General features: G+C 44.7%; 1 pseudogene; it reads left to right on the top strand.

Moving 5' to 3' along the window:
- Positions 1 to 9,455: 9,455 nt before the first annotated feature.
- Positions 9,456 to 17,534, top strand: part of LOC102824935 — a 57,854-nt pseudogene continuing 49,775 nt past the window's right edge.

The raw sequence follows: 17,534 nt of genomic DNA, 5'->3' as shown, positions 1-17,534 counted from the left end.
TTCTTGAGAGCAGGAACTGAGTATCTTTTCTCTGTACCTTTGAGAGTCCAGCACACAGTAGACCCTAGGTAGAGTTCATATGGTGTAGAGGTTTGGACGCAAATGGTTCAAAGAAACTGGTCCTCAGGAAGACTTGCAAAGCTATTAGAGGGATTAAGAGTTGAAGGCTGTGTGCCACACTGTAAAAGTTCAGGAAGGAAGGAGAGTCACGCTGGTCTCAAAAGATGAAGGATAGATTGGGTTTGGATGAGTTGAGGTGAGGCACCGGGAAATTGAGCATGGCTGGGCTGGACAGGTGAGATACCGTCTGCCTGGGGAGATTGATCATACTGTAGTAGAGACTCGGTATTATGGCAGGCAAAAGGGAGCTACTGTAGACTCTAGAGTAGGAACATGACTTACTGATAGTCAAGCTGGAGGAAGAACAGTCAGAGCCAGGGGCTGAAGCTGGGGAAGCTAGCCGGCAGGGGTTACAGCAATGAGGGAGAGAGAAAAAAGAGACATGGGACTTGGTGACTACCCTGAGAAGGGTCAAAGTAGACTCTTGGGCTCAGGACAGGGGTTCAGGCCCTTCTTATATGTTAGGAGGAGTGATGAAGCCACTACCAGTCTGCAGAATTTTGAGTCTGAGGTCGCAGCAGGGCATTTAGTGGCCATCCGACCTTGCATTCTCCTCTCTTGGTCTCTTGATCACTTCAACAACCACAGCCCCACCTGCCTGGTTTCACACACTCTGTCTTCCAGTTCATGCCTGGACTGTTTTACTCAAGAATCTACAATGGTTCCCAACTGCCGAGCAGAGCATGCTGAAACTCCTTCCCCTGCAGTCCAGCCCTCAGTGCTCTGGACTTGCCTTTTCCATCCCAGTCCCCACCACCACCTGACCAAGCACAGTCATGTTTGATTCTCCCTCTCAATCTGCTCACCCTGCATTGCCTTCCTGCTACTTCTCTTCACCTCCCCACTTTCGGCCCACTCTTCAAAGTCCATAAAGTCCACATCACTTCTATGAAGCCTTTGTAGTAGAGGGTGGTTAACATTGCTCAACCCCAGCCTAGCTGCCAACAATAACAATGAGATAAATACAGCAGATGCTATTTACTGAGCACATACTCTACATCAGGGAGTACAGTGGCTCCATGCCATAAACACTGGACTGCAAAACCACAAGCTTGGTAGTTTGAGCCCACCGGTCACTCCATGGAAGAAAGATGAGGCTTTCTGCTCCCTCAAAGATTTACAGCCTTGGAACCCCTGTATAGGGTTGCTGTGAGTCAGAACCAACCCCACAACACTTCAACAACATAACACTTACTCTGCATCAGGCCCTGTGCTAAGTTGCTGTTGTTGTTGTTAAGTGCCGTCAAGTCAGTTCCGACCCATAGCGACCCTGTATAGGGTTTCCAAGGAGTGACTGGTGAGCTTGAACCACCGATCTTGTAGTTCAAATGGCTTTGCAGTCTGGCGCATTAACTCACAGCAAAAGTTACTCATATACAAAAACCCATCCATTTAATTCTTAATACTCCAGGAAATAAACAATGCTACCCACTTCCAGCGATGTAGGATAAGCAGTAGACTTGTAATTGAAAGGTGGACTGTTCCGATCCACCAGCTGCTCCCAGGGAGAAAGACAAGGCTTTCTGCTCCCTTAAAGACGGTACCTTAGAAACCTTCTCTATAAGCAGCACTATGAGTCAGAATCGGCTTGATGGCAGTGGGTTTTTTGGTTTTCTTGTAGGTGAGGACTGAGATTCAAAGGCTAGGAAATTTGCCAGCGTCCACAGAGCTGTTAAGTGACAGAGCCATTTGGTTACCCCCAAACCCAGGTTCTTAGTCTGATAGGTACACTCAAGGTTGCCAAAGTTTCCAACACCAGGGCGCGCCCTTCCTACCATCAAGAAACAACGACAACAACAACAACAAAAACTACTGCCAAGAAATCAGTTGGGACTCCTAGTCACCCAATAGGATAGAGCGGGACTGCCCATAGGGCTCCCAAGACTAAATCTTTACAGAAGCAGACTGTCTCATCTTTCATGTGTAGAACGGTTGATACTCTCTAGAGATGAGAGGCTAGCCTGGTGGCATGGTAAGAGGGCTCTCATGTTATTGCAGATTGATTTACGTTTTCACTTGAGCAGACTCAACATTCAGCAGAGAATGGGAACTCCTCCTCAGTGAAGCCCCATCCACTGACGGATGACGTGACTGACTTAATGCTATTGCTGTTGTTGTTAAGTGCCATCGAGTCAATTCCATCAATTCCGACCCATAGTGACCCTGTACAGGGTTCCCAAGGAGCAGCTGGTAAGCTTGAACTACCGACCTTGCAGTTCAAACGACTTTGCAGTCTGACACATTAGCCCACAGTGCCACATTAGTCCCATCTAAAGTTTGCCTCTCTTACCAGACAGGTGTCGGCTTGAAAAACCCCAATTTTGGGGTTCAAATTCCAGCTTCGAGCCCCAGTAATTACCAGTTACATGACCTTGGGGAATGCCTTGCACTCCCAGGGCTCCTAGTTCCTCATCTGTAAAATGAACCAGTAAGCATACTCCACAGTGCCCTGCATCGCCCTGGCCTGGAGGGAATGCTTGAGGGATTATAATAAATACTAACATTTACCCAACGTCTCCGGTGTGTGCGGCTCACTGGTGAGTGCTTTCCACTCACATAGAATCCTCAACATGCTATGAGGTGGGTACCATTTTTGGTGGGTACCATTTGTGGCAGATGAGACCATCTGAGGCTCAGAGAGGGTAACTTACCCTAAGTCACACAGCTAGTGACAGACAACACACGTCTAAGTTAGTGAGACACTGCTCAGGGCTCAAAACTGTTTTTTCTAGCTCACATCCTGATACTCTTCACCTGTATGATGTTCAAAATATCTAGCAACTGGTGAGGCATGGGTACCGGTGACTCAGAACAGACGCTGATTCCAGCCTGGATCTAGTCACCAGGTTCTACAGTCTCTTTAGCTCTCTGCCCACATTCTTCCCCAGAGCTTCCAAATTCCTTGAGAGCCAGGACCATATCCTGTCCCTTCCTTCTTCACATAGTGACAAACACAGTAGGGTGCCTAATAAATAGGGACTGCATTAAACTCTTAATTGGGACAACCAGGAAGGGACCAGAGACAAGACCTCTGGTGAGAGGCACTCTGAATCAGAGGTGCAGAGAGAGGAAGGGACCTCCAGGAGAGACAAGCAGAAAGTGGAAACAGCTTACCTGAAGGTGGGATAGGTGTCTTTCCCTGAGTTGTTGTTGATGTCTCTTTTCTCAGTCACGTCATACCGGGAGGATTTAATCTTCATCAGAAACTTCCAGGGACAGGTCATCTTTGCAAAGCAGGTCACTTATCTGGATTTAAACTCAGATGCTTTTTGCTGTGAGGCTGAGGAAGGGGAAGAAGACACTGTTACAGAAGGTTGAGGAAGAGTTTTCAGAACTAGACCTTCTCAAGATGGTTAGCTTATTAAAGAATCAAAACAAAAGCTAATATAAGCCTTGAACAGCAATGTTTTGCAACCTCTGCTCTATTTTGAGAGTGGGTTTGTGGCACTGTAGGATAAGCACTGGACTGTTAACACCAAGGTCAGTGGTTCAAGCCCAACAACTGCTCCTTGGAAGCCCTATATAGGGTCGCTATATGTCAGAACCGACACAATATGGGCATAAATTCAATTTTACAAAGATATGTATTAATTCAGTTGGAAAACACTGGAGCTGTAGCATCTCCATTCCACATGGACCATTCCCATGAGACTCTTTTATAGGCTGTATGGCGCTGTGGGTTAATGCAGGACTACAAAGTTGGCTTGAAGCACATGGTCGGTGGTTCAAGCTCACCAGCCACTCCTCGGAAACCCTATACAGGGCTTCCAAGGAGCAGCTGTGGGGTTTGAACCACTGACCTTGGGGTTAACAGTCCAGTGCTGATCCTACAGGTTGGAACTGACTCCACAGCACTTAACAACGACAGTATCTGCTCAGATATTGGTCAGGAGGGAGCCAGGTGGTCATTGAAACATGGGTCCCTTTACCTGCTCCGGCAACCATCATTTCTGCTCCCTCTAATTCAAACCAGTTGCTTTTCAGCCAACTTTAATGCATGACTCCCCCATGTGTGTCAGCATAGATCTGAGCTCCGTAGGATTTTCAATGGCTTCAAAAGGACCAGTTGCTGGAGAAGGACATCATGTTTAGTAAATTGATGGGTCAGTGAAAAAGAGGAAGAAGCTCAATGAGATGAATTGACACCGTGGCAGCAACAATGGGCTCAAATACAACAACAATTGTGAGGCTGGTGCAAGCCCAGGCAGTGGTTCGTTCTGTGGTGCATAGGGTTGTTATGAGTCAGAACCAACTTGATGGTACTTAGCAATAATTTTTCAAAAGTAGATCACCAGACCTTTCCTCTGAAGTGCCTCTGGTGGACTCCAACCTCTAACCTTTAGTTAACAGGCAAGCATGTTAAGCAGCTGCATCACCCAAGTACTTGATACCTCTAACAACTCTCTGGTAGCGTAGAGGTTACGAATCAGGCTGCGAACCACAAGGTCAGCAGTTCAACACTACCAGCTGTTCCACGGGAGAAAGATGACGCATTCTGCTCCTGTAAAGATTTACAGCCTTGGAAACCATGTACAGGGTCACTATGGGTCAGAACCGACTCGAAGGCACTTAACAACAACAACAACAACAACATTGGAGAAGGAATCCTGGTGTGGCGCTGTGGGCTAATGAGTCAGACTGCAAAGCCGTTTGAACTGCAAGGTCGGTGGTTCACGCTTACCAGCTGCTCCTTGGAAACCCTACACAGGGTCGCTATGGGTTGGAATTGACTCGACGGCACTTAACAACAACAATTGGAGGAGAAAGCATTTAACTTGTGCTGCCTTTCTGTCTTAGAATCCTGCAATTATTGTTCATCCTAAATCATCAGTACCACTTGTCCCTTTTTTTTTTTTTTGTATGATTCACGGGGGAAATAATTATCTGTGACAAATGCACTCAACTCTCAATACCTGAAATCATCTTCTTTGACAAAAGGTAGTTAGTAAATGGAGACCTGAGAGGGGGCCGGTTCTAGTCTGAGCTTGCCTATAGTAAACCTCCCCACTGATTTTAACAAAGGTTTAAAAAGATTTTTTAAAAGGTTTAAAAACCATTAATATATGGAGGCAGTGTGGTGATAGTGCACAGACCTGGGCTCAACTCTTAGCTCCATCAGTACATTACCTGGATCAAGCTATTTAACGGAAACACATTTCTCCAGCGGAAAGATTGTTGTTGTTAAGTACTGTCAAGTCAGTTTCAACTCACAGCGACCCTGTTTAGGATCCCGAGGAGTGGCTGGTGAGTTTGAACCACCGACCTTGTGCTTCAAACTGCCGTTGTGGCCCAATGCTTATTCTACAGAACTCCACCAGCAATCCAGCTGCAAGATAGGTTTAATAATATCCATCGTACCAGAATTTCTTTCGGGAAAATGGATTTTTATAAAGACTGGATAAAATAATTTATGTAAATTCTAGTAAATACTCCTTCCTCTCTATTCGGAATTTTCCAGGAAGTTTTCCCTTGTAATATATTACAACCACAGCAATTATTGGAGTCCTGGTGTGGCAGTGTGGGTTAATGTGCTGGACTGGAAAGTTGGTTTGAACCACAAAGTTGGAGGGTCAAGCTCACCAGCTGCCCCTCAGAAATCCTATACAGGGCTGCTAAGGGTCGGAACCAACTCCATGGCACTTAACAACAACAGCAATTGTTGGCAGAAATGAAATCTGAACAAGATATCCTGTTCAATTAGCCAAGCCTCATGTTGGCATTTCTATACCTATACTCTACCAGTTTCTCTGTGCGGGCAAAAAAATTTCCCTCAGCTCTTCTGAGTTTCCTCAAACAGGAAGAAGTAGAACCCTGTCAAAAAAGCAGCTTCCCCAGAAATGAGAACCACTCACCTTCAAAGCTGGTTGTGCCGTCCCTGGCAGGAAAAGAACAAGCAAGTCAGGGGTAAATCTGGACCTCAGAGCTCTAGGACCAACAGGAACGTCTCAGTCACCTCACCAGGACTGGCTGGGAGGCTTCAGATCAGAGATGCCGTCTTCTCTAGTGCCAGCACCTTGGTCTTCAATTTGCTGCAAAGCTGTGACCACACTGGCAGCTAAGAAGTATTTATACCCACCCAGTGCCATCCAGGGAAGCTTTTTTGCATAAAGGTCTCTCTTTTTTTTTTTTCCCAAAGGGAGTGTCCCCAGCTGGGTATACAGTTAGCTAATAATGTATGACTGGGACTCTTGGCCTGTGTGTGACTTGGTTCTGCTATTACATCACTCCATGTGGTACATCTTCAGTAGACTCACCTCTCCTTGGTCTTGGATCAAGAAGACTACCAGGTGGTAAGGCCAACAGAGTCACCATGAAACCAATTTTCATTTGGTCAAGTCACATTGCCTTGCTTTCCACATATGGGGGATTTTTTTTTTTCCCCCTAAGCAGGGAGCTCTCTGGTGAATTCCTGCCCACCCCCTCAGTTTTCCAGTTTTGTGGCAGGAGTTCAGGAAAATGTGAAATATTGACAGTATGGAACATTCTGGAAAATGATCAGGTTACAGAAGGCCAGTATTCAACACAGGCTCCTGAAGTGTTCAGCTTGACGTTTGGGATGGCCGAGAAGGAAGAGAGTTGGCACAGAGAGGCCTCCCAGCGTTGGTGGCATACTGTAGTGCTAAGTGAATGCTGATAGAATGAAAGGTAGATTTCTTTTCCATGGGATGGGGGGAATGAGCTTATCTTGTGAGCAAAATCTTCATTTCCAAATATGGTGCCCTGGTGGCACAGTGGGCTATGAGTTGGGTCTCTAGCTAAAAGTTCCACAGGAGAAATACACCACAGTCTGCTTCCATAAAGATTTACAACCTTGGAAACCCTGTGAAGCAGCTCTACTCTGTTCTATAGGGTGACTAGGGGTCAGAATTGATTCAACGGCAGTAGATTTAGTTTAGGGGTTATAAGGTATGAGTTTTTCCATTATGTAAGTCAAACAACTACATTAAGACACAGTAAAAAACAAACAAACAAACAAAACGAGGGGAAAATAATCACTCATGTTAATGCATTGAGATCGACATCTTTTCATTTCCTCCCTATCTTCCTCGGGTTAAATTCGGCATTATGATGAACTGAATTTGTCTAAGATACCCAGACTAAGAGCCAACATAAAAGAATGAATCGGACTCAAACGTTTTTATGAATGAATGAATGAAAAACAGGAGTAAGACTGCCATGAGTTTTAAGTTATCAAAGCCACCCTTCTTTCAGACTTGAGTCAGTTTAGTTCAAGGAAACTGAAATTTATTGAAGAAGGATCCAGAGTCCCTGGCTTCAGGGAACACAAAATTTAGAGAAAGGACTGGATTATTGAAGGCTAGCGTGACCCCTGCAGTAATGATGAAGGTGGTGTGGTGCTGAGACAGCGTGTCAAAGGACACCAACAAGGCAGGATTTTGAGGGATGAGTTTGCTGCATTCTAACCTCTATTGCTATAATTGCTTCCACATATTCTGATTATAAAGAGCTCTGGTAGCGTAGTGGTTACAAATCGGGCTGCTAACCTCAAGGTTGGCAGTTCGAAACTATCAGCTGTTCCGCGGGAGAAAGATGAGGCTTTCTGCTCCCGTAAAGATGTACAGCCTCGGAAACCCTGTGCAGGGTCACTGTGAGTCGGAACCGACTCCACGGTACTTAACAACATTCTGATCATACCTGCAACAGATGTATGTATTGCTGTTGTTGTTGTTAAGTGCTGTTGAGTTGGTTCCAACCCATAATGACCCTGTATAGGGTTTCCAAGGAGCAGCTAGTGAGCTTGAACTGCTGACCTTGTGGTTCAAACAGCTTTGCAGTGTGGCACATTAACCCACAGCACCACACCAGGACTCCAAAATATATGTATTAGCTCCTTTAATCTCCCTTTCGCCAAAAAAGGAAAGAAAATATACAACCCTATTGTTGTTGTTAAGTGTCTTTGAGTAGGTTCTGACCCATAGCAACCCTGTGTAGGGTTTCCGAGGGGCAGCTGGTGAGTTTGAACTGCTGACCTTGAGATCGAGTGCTAAACCTACAGCAATACACCGAACTCTAAAACTCTATTATGTAGGTACTTTTACTTATTATTCATAGAATCCTCTAGATTCCATCTTTTCAACATCATGGCACGGTATGTTAATGCGCTGGATGTTAAAATTGGTTTGAACTGCAAGGTAAGCAGTTCAAGCTTACCAGTGACCCCTCAGAAACCCTATACAAGGTCTCTTTGGGTTGGAACTGACTCAACAGTGCTTAACACCAACAACAACACAATACTAAGTTGGCTGGTTTTTGCTCAGAAGTGGTAATTATTCAGTTATTTGATATGCCAAACACATGACAGATGGGACTTTGTACATGGTGCAGGCACCCTGCTTGCTTTCTTGCATCCCACCTAGTGAAGAGACTTCTCCTCAGTATGTCTGTGGCGTCTCCATGGCCTCATTATTTGGTTATGGATTTACCATAACTTGTTCTTGAGGGGGCCTCCCCTTACAGAACTCCCTGAAGTGGGTAGTGCTTATGACCTCACAGTTGCTTGCAGACCCATTGCCTTCTTTGATTCTACACCTTCTGGACAGATGTGGAAACTGAGGCACCAGAAGGTCCCAGGTGAATGTGCAGCAGAGGCAAGCTGGAACCGGAGTCTCCTAGCTGTCTCCTCACTAACCTGTGAGCCAAGTGTTTGTGCCACCCAGGAACTCCTTCTCAGAGATAAAAGTGAAGAAAACGCTTTGAGCTACAGGCAGCCAAGCAAGAATTTTTACACCTAACCATGTGGTTGGCGGGTCAAACCCACCAGCCACTCCTTGAGAGAAAGACGAGACTGTCTGTTTCCATAAAGATGTACAGTCTCAGAAACCCTAAGAAGCAGTTTTGCTCTGTCCTATCGGTGGTTCAAGCTCACCAGCTACTCCTTGGAAACCCTTCACAGGGTCTCTATGGGTCGGAAAAGACTCGACGGCACTTAACAATATAGAGGTCACTAGGAGTGGGAATGAACTCCACAGCAGTGGATGTGGTTTGGGGTTTGGTTTACTTTGTCCAGAGAGTAAAGATTTTCCTTTTGATTAAGAGCAAACAGGGAGGCATGACTGGACAGGTCAGCTTTGACATTCCCAATGCTGAGGAGATCAGGGGGAGCAGAGGAGTGAGTGCAGTGGTGAGGATTGTACAGGCACAGGGTGTGGGGACACTTACAGTCACACAGGGACTAAAACAGAGTCCAGAGTCACCCCACCTGGGGGTTGTCATAGCTTTTCCACTCCGCATCCCCTGTGGCTTCCTGGGCTGCCTGGTTGCCTCCCGTTGGCCCTGTTCACCCAACAGGCCACATTCCTAGGCCTCCTTTGATGATGGATGCAGCAGGTGAGTTCTGGCTCCTTCACAGCTGGAGAGAAATCAAAGGAGCACATTGAAGGGCAGTCAGGGACAGGTGGGGAGGTGGGACTTGTGAGACTGCTGTGGAGGGGAACTTGGAGGGCTGCCCCCTCCAATGGGAAGACATGTCCTCCTTCCTTCCTCAGCAGAGGGTTGTGGGTATCATGCTGGCTACAATCAGGGCTGGCATTTCCCAGTCTAGTCAACCTGGGACTGATTATCCATCAAAGAAAGCTGGTCTGTCCCTATGCTGGGTTGTGGAGATGATCCAGCTGCAGTTGGCCCTTGGGAGTTAGTAACTGTGAAGCCCTTTCTACAGAAACAATGATGAGAGCTAACGTTTACTGTGTACAAGACATTGGACAAGACACATGTACCAACTTATCATATACATACACTAGAGCTATGATCTAATCAGACAAGACAAATGAAGCTCAATGAAGTGAAGTGACTTGTTCATGATCCCACAGTCAGGTGCTGGCAGGACTAAAATTACAAAGTCTTTACTGGCAAACTGAAGCCTCTCACTGCCCTGGAGTGTCTGGGGTCGCAGCCTGGACACAATCTCAGAAGAATCTGGCTCTGAGTCAGGGCTCCTATATCACACCATCTTGCATCCTGCCCCCCTGTAGTAGCCCTTCTTAGCTGCAAGAATCATTGCAGCTGTTCTGGAGTGAGCACTTGCCCTGAGTCTTTTACACATGATTTCGGTTAATCCTCCAACAACACTGTGCAGAAGGTACTATTGTTATCCCTAATTCATAAATGAGGAAAGATGGAGCAACCTCTCCAATGTCCCTCAGCTTGTAAATGGCAGTGCTGAGGTTTAAACCATGGTCCTCCTCAATAGATTCTAGATGGTCCCCTGCCCATGCACCCACTCTGCCTGTACCCAATTTGCTGCAGATGAGCCCATCTCAGGGGATAAAGAGGGCAAGTACCAGGAAGGGGTGTTGGAAACTGAGGACTCCCTAAGGTTGGAGGTTCTCCCTTCAAACCTAATGTCTGGCACCAACTCTGTGCAGCTCAGTGTGGGTATGGTGGCTACTCAGGAGGAACAGAGGAGGCCCAGCGTCCTGATGAGACCCTGTGGATGCTCCATGCTTCACAGAAGCCTGCATGGACTCCATTCAATAGTCCTTCAACCGAGCTCTGATTTCCCCTAATTTCTAGAGGAGGAATTTGCAGCTCCGAGAGGTAAAGTGACTTACCCAAGTCACTCAAGGGAAAAGAGGCAGAGCTGGGAATTCAATGTAGAATTACCAGGTTACAAAGATCAGGCTCTCCCTATGTGTTTATGAGGGGCTGCTTGATGGCAGTGGGTTTGGTTTGGGTAGGCAGGGCTCAGCATGGTGGTGGGCAAAGAGGTGACCCAAACCCAGCCCCTGTCCTCACTCCCAGAATATGCCTGGCAACAGTGAGAAGGATCACCCTTCCCAGTATATTAAGCTCTACAAAGATAGGACGATGTCTCTCACACTTATCCTGGCATGCCCATGGTTACACATCAGGTGCTCAAACACTGATGACATGGATGATTTGTGCACTTACTATATACACTGCACCTTGGACACTTTCATGACAACCCTGAAAGGTGTCACTGTACCCATTTTACAGGTGGGGTACTAAGGCTGGGAGAAGAGGTCCGCTTGCTCAAGGATGCATGATTAGAACTGGCAAAGTCAGAAATTCAGACCTACATCCTTGCAGCTCCAAAGCCAGGACATTTGCCCAGAGCCTCCCCTGCTAGGCAGCAGTCTAGACAGTGCTTGGCTGGGCTGTGTAGGTGCTGAGGCACTGGGCCTTCATGAGAGCCCTAGGGTACCAGATCTGTCAAATGAGAGGGGGTTGAAGGTTAGAAGAACTTAGACAGAGTGAGGGGACAGAGGAGAGCATTTCAAACCAGGAAAAGCGCCAACCTTCATGACTGCTACAGGAGAAGGTTAATATCCCTTCTCTGAAATGAAGGTTCTTTATCTCTCTAGACTCTGGGATTTTCCTACTCTGGTCCAGGAAGTTCAACTCAATGCACCAGACGCCAGGTGTCCCAAATGGGAAAAAGAAAACAGCAGAGTGCCAGTGTGTGGCTCTCAAGGTAAGCCTTAAAACCATAAGCTCTCAAATGGCTTCTGGGCAGCTCCCCTCCCATCCACCCTTGCCCTGAGGCCAAGCTCTGAAAGACCAGCAACAACTGAGCTTATCTCTACCACCTTTTACAAATGGAACCTTGAGTTCAGCCTGGACTTTGTTCCAACCCCATTTCTTCCGGGTGAACTTGGCCAAACTCTTCAACCTCAACCCCAGCCTTGGTTGCTTTAACTGTGAAATGGGACCAGTAAGAGCTTCTTGATAGGGCTTTTGTGAGGATAAAATGAGAGCCTGTCTGGAAAAACTGCCAGGCACTTAATAGATACTAGTCCCCATCCTAGCAGATGCATAAATTGAGACTCAAGAGTTACTCATTCCTAAGTTTCCCAGGGGTAACACTTCTTCCAGTCCAGAAAGGCCCCAGCCCCTTTGCGCTTCTCCAGACCTTTTCCTCCTCCTTCCCAAGACTTTTTCTGCCACCACATCAGCCTTCCCCCTCATCTGCACTTTGGTGGTGGCCATAGTGCCACTGCCCTTTCCTTTGGGAGGTGACATAACTGCTTGTACTGGGATATCTGGCCTCCTCCTGGAACGTCTTACAGCCTCACACTGCACACAGCAATGTCCAGTGTCCAGACAATGGTGAAAGCAAGGTCAAATGATGGGTTTCCAAAAGTATGGCCAGTGTGCCTAAGGCAATTCAGAAGGGATTTCTGGCAAGACCTGGAATTGTTTATTTTAATACTTAAAAATATTTACTGATATGATTTCTGTCTGTGGCAATTGATACTGATTTTTTATTTGAGGAAAATGATTAAAAATTTTTTCTTTTAAAACATATCCATTTAAGTTGTTTTTTTTAAAAGATCTAGCTTAAGGAAAACAGGTTTATATAGACATGAGAAAAATGATGAAGATTGGACTCAAACAACTGCAAGTAAAGTATACTAGTTTGGCTCTTTCTCTACATTTTGTGTGAGGGTAAATGTGTGTGCCCTGTGGCAAATTATATGTCCTGTTGAGGTTTCAGTCCGCTCACCTGTCAAAAGAAGGTGTTGGGAAGAGGCTTTCTCAGGATTCTGACAGTTATTTTACTCTAAAGCGTTGGATCTCCATACAAGTCAGCCCTGAAACTCGATGTCATTCATAGACTGACCACTAGAGGGTGTACCTCACACATGGTCCAACAGTTTGAAAGCCAAGGTCTTCCTGGATTTTTACCACTTGGAATGACTTGGAGATGACAGAGCAGAGGGATTTTTGCTGGAAATGCCCAGATGGCCATCACCCTGGAGTAGACAGATCCAGGGTGGACCCAGGAGATGGATGGACTTTGCTAAGTTCCTGGAGTGTGACACACGCTGGCTGGTACAGGGCTGGCTTTGCTGGCCTGGTGGACAGTCAGTCCACTCTGTCAGGGATTTTCGTTAAGGACCCAGTTCCTTCTTGAACATGCTCCAGGACATCCTCCCTTCCCTTGAGGATTAATCAACATAGTGGCATCAAGGCAAGTCTGGTGGTGCAGTGGCTCAAAGAGACAAGAACTCAGATGAAAGTAGTGTGTTTAGAGGTGCAGGAACACCAGCAGAAAAGTGGGGAGCTAAGATAGAGGAGGGTAGGCAGCCCATCAAGGGTGCATATCAACCTAGCTACCACAGCGGGCAACTGGAGAACCCTGGAAAACAGTGTCGCATAAAGGGTCTCAGGAATTTATCCAGCATCTCAGGAGCAGCACTGGTTTTCATTCCCTAAGGCCAGCTGTGGTCAGAGTGCCCTTCCTTGGTTCTGGAAAAGCCTTCACTCCCATGATGCTTGCAGTAGAATGGACAGGTGCACTCAGGTGGTGAAGGCTGAGGGGTATGGCTGGAGCACAGATAGCATTGTTAAGGTGCATTCAGGTTAGGCAACATGGAGGAAGAGAAATATGTGTTCTCTCAGAATGAAACTTCAGCCTCTGAAGATGTAGGGTAGTCATCCAGGAAGAAGTTCTAAATGACCTTCCACCAGCCAAACACACCCTTGTGGAGCTTCCCTGTGGAGCTATGTATCTTTGGATGGGACACAAAGGTTTGGAGCCTCAGTTTCCTTACTGAAGACTGTCTAAAGTGTTTTCAGCTCTAATATTTGGAGTCTGGACTTTTGAGTCTCTCCACCTTTAGCTTAGTCTCTGGTGCTATGCGAGCACCCCTGTTCTAACTATTTCTTAGTGCTATTAAGTGCCATTGAGTTGGTTCTGACTCATGGCCACCCTGTATAGGGTTTCTGGGGAGCAGCTGGTGAGCTTAAAACACCAACCTTGCAATTCAAACTAACCTTGCATTTACCATGTCCAGAGCATTAACCAAAAAGCAGAGTTGAGCAGTAACTGGCAACTCGTACTGCTGATACACTCTCAGTTTTTGGTTCTGGTGATTTGGTGCACAAAGATGTTCAGTGCATCATTGGTAATAAGAGTTCAATGCAAGGTATCATTGGGTGCTGCTCCAACTTTATAGCGACCCATTATGTAGCTACAAAAATTAAACACATTAAGAAATTTTTATGACAAGGACTATTTTTTGTGATATAAATAGAAAAAATCAGATTACTGTCCAAAATTATTCTCATGATGCTTTAAAACTACCACTCAACTGTCAGTTTGTCATACTGTGGTGGTTTGTGTGTTGCCGTGATTCTGGAAGCTATGCTACCAGTATTTTAAATACCAGCAGTCATCCATCGAGGACAGGGTTCAGCTAAGCTTCCAGACAAAGACAGACTAGGAGGAATGAAAGGCCGGCTACTTGCAAATATTTTAGTCACTGAAAACCATGTGAATGACAGTGGAAAACTGTCAGTACCTGAATATTGAAACATGATAAAGAGCACAAGAAAATTGTCAGCTGTAGTACTGAAACATGAGCCCCACAGGTTGGAATGCACTCAATATATGACTGGGGAAGAGCTGCCTCCTCAAAGTAGAGTTGACCATGATGATGCAGATGGAGTATTTGCTGATGGGGCACAACTCAAAATAAAGAGAAACAGCTGTAAACATCCATCAATATTCAGAACATGGAATATATGAAGTATGAATCTAGGAAAGTGGTCAAAAATGAGATGGAACACATAAACATCAATATCTTAGGCATTAGTGAGCTGAAATAGACTAGCATTGGCCATTTTGCATCTGACAATCACATGGTTTACTATGCCAGCAATGACAAATTGAAGAGGAATGGTGTTGCATTCATCTTCAAAAAGAACATATCAAGATCTGTACGTGATAGGATAATATCCATATGTCTACAAGGAAGACCAGTTAATACCACTATTATTCAAATTTATACACCAACCACTAAAGCCAGTGATGATGAAATTGAAGAATTCTACCAATTTCTTCAGTCTGAAATTGATCAAACATGTAATCAAGATATATTGATAATTACTGGCAAATGGAATACAAAGGTTGGAAACAAAGATCAGTAGTTGGAAAATATGTCATTGGTGATAGAAACAATGCTGGTGATCACATGGTAGAATTTTGCAAAACCAATGACTTATTCGTTGCAAATACCTTTTTTAAACAATGTAAATAACATGTCTAAAACTATACACATGGACCTAACCAGATGGAATACACAGAAGTTAAATTGACTACATCTGTAGAAAGAGATGGTGGAAAAACTCCATATCACCAGCCAAAATAAGGCCAGGGGCAGACTGTGGAATAGACAATTAATTGCTCATAGGCAAATTTAGGCTGAAGCTGAAGAAAATGAAAACAAGTCCACAACAGCCAAAAGGAAAACAAGTCAACACATCCCAAATGAATTTATAATTATCTGAAGAGCAGATTTGATGCATTAAACACTAAAGACTGAACATCAGAGGAGTTGTGGAGTGAAATCAAGAACATCATACAGGAAGAAAGCAAAAAGTCATTAAGAAGACAAGGAGGAAGGAAAAGACCAAAATGGATGTCAGAAAAGACTCTGAAACTTGCTCTCCAGTATACAGATGCTAAAGCAATTGGAAGAAATGAGGAGGTAAAAGAGTTGAATAGACAGTTACAAAGGGCAGCTTGAGAAGACAAAGTCAAATATTATAACAAAATGTGCAAAGACCTGGAGTTAGAAAACCAAAAGGGAAGAACATGCTTAGCATTTCTCAAGCTGAGGGAATTGCAGAAAAAATAGAAGCCTCAACAATATTGAAGGATTCTATGGACAAAATATTGAATGATGCAGAAAGCATCAAAAGAAGATAGAAGGAATACAGAAAGTCACTGTACCAGAAAGAGATGGTTGATGTTCAACCATTTCAAGAGGTAACAAATAATCAAAAGGCAATGATACTGAAGGAAGAAATCCAAGGTGCATTGAAGGCATTGGCAAAGAATAAGGCTCTGGAAATTGATGGAATGCAAACTGAAACCTTTCAACAAACTGATGCCACACTGGAGGCACTCACTCATCTTTGCTAAGAAATTTGGAAGAAAATGACCTGGCCAACTGACTGGAAGAGATCTATATTTGTGACCATTCCAAAGAGAGGTGATCCAAGGGAATGAGGAAATCATTGGACAATATCATTAATATCCCAAGCTAGCAAAATTTTGCTAAAGATCATTCAAAAAATAGTTGCAACCATACATTGATAGAGAACTGCCAGAGAGAGGTTCAAGCCAGATTTAGAGGAGGACATGGAACCAGGGATATCACTGCTGATGTCAGAGGATCTTGGCTGAAAGCACAGAATACCGGAAAGATGCTTACCTATGCTTTATTGACTATGCAAAGACTTTTGATTGTGTGGATCATTACAAGTTATGGGCAACATTGAGGAGAATGATTATTCTGAAACATTTAATTGTGCTCGTGAGGAACCTGAACATTGACCAAAAGGTGGTTGTTCAAACAAAACAAGGGAATACTGAATGGTTTAAAATTAGTAGATGTGTGCCAGGGCTTTATTCTTATACCATACTTATTCAATCTGTATGCTAAGCAAATAATCAAGGAAGCTGGATTATACGAAGCATCAGGATTAAAGGAAGACTCATTAACAACCTGTGATATTCAGATGATACAACCTTGTTTGCTGAAAGCCAAGATAGTTTAAAATATTTACTGATGAAAATCAAAGACTACAGCTTCGGTATGCGTTGCCCTTCAAAGTAAAGATAATAAAAATCTTCAGCACTGGACCAATAGACAACATCCATATCGGTGGAGAAAAGATTGAAGTTGTCAAGGACTTCATTTTGCTCAGATCAGCCATCAATACTCATGGAAGCAACATTCAAGAAATCAAATGACATAATGCATTAGGCAAATCTGCTGCACAAGACCTTTTTAAAGTGTTGAAGAGCAAAATTGTCAGTTTGAGGACTAAGGTGCACCTGACACAAGCTATGGTGTTTTCAATAATCTCAAATGCATACAAAAGGTGGACAGTGAATAAGGAAGACCGTAGAAGAACTGATGCATTTGAGTTATGGTGTTGGAGGAGAATATTGAAAGTACCATGGACTGTCAAAAGAACAAACAGATCTGTGTTGGAAGAAGTACAGCCAAATGTTCCCTGGAAGCCGGATGGCCAGACTTCGTCTCTCATACTGTGGATATGTTGTAAGGAGCGACCAGTCCCTGGAGAAGGATATCATGTTAGGTAAAATGGAGGGTTGGAGAAGAAGAGGAAGACCCCCAACAAGAAGGATGGCACAGTGGCAGCAGCAATGGGCTCAAATGTAGCAACAATAGTGAGGTTGGTGCAGGACTGATCTGTTGTGTATAGTGTCGCTATGAGTCTCTACCAACTTGATGGCACCTAACAACAACAATAACATGCATTAAAAGGCATAGGAAGAATACAAAGGAATGTTGGGAAACATGATTACAGAAAGCTCGTCTCTTTAGCATCTTCAGCCTATAACTGATTGGAATACCTAAAAGGTGTTCTAGAACTTGCCCAGTGAAATAGGC

This window comes from Chrysochloris asiatica, unplaced genomic scaffold (assembly GCF_000296735.1).
Source record: "Chrysochloris asiatica unplaced genomic scaffold, ChrAsi1.0 scaffold00266, whole genome shotgun sequence".
NCBI lineage: Eukaryota > Metazoa > Chordata > Mammalia > Afrosoricida > Chrysochloridae > Chrysochloris > Chrysochloris asiatica.
The sequence above is the reverse complement of the archived record's forward strand: the minus strand, read 5'-3'. Positions and strand labels throughout refer to the sequence as shown.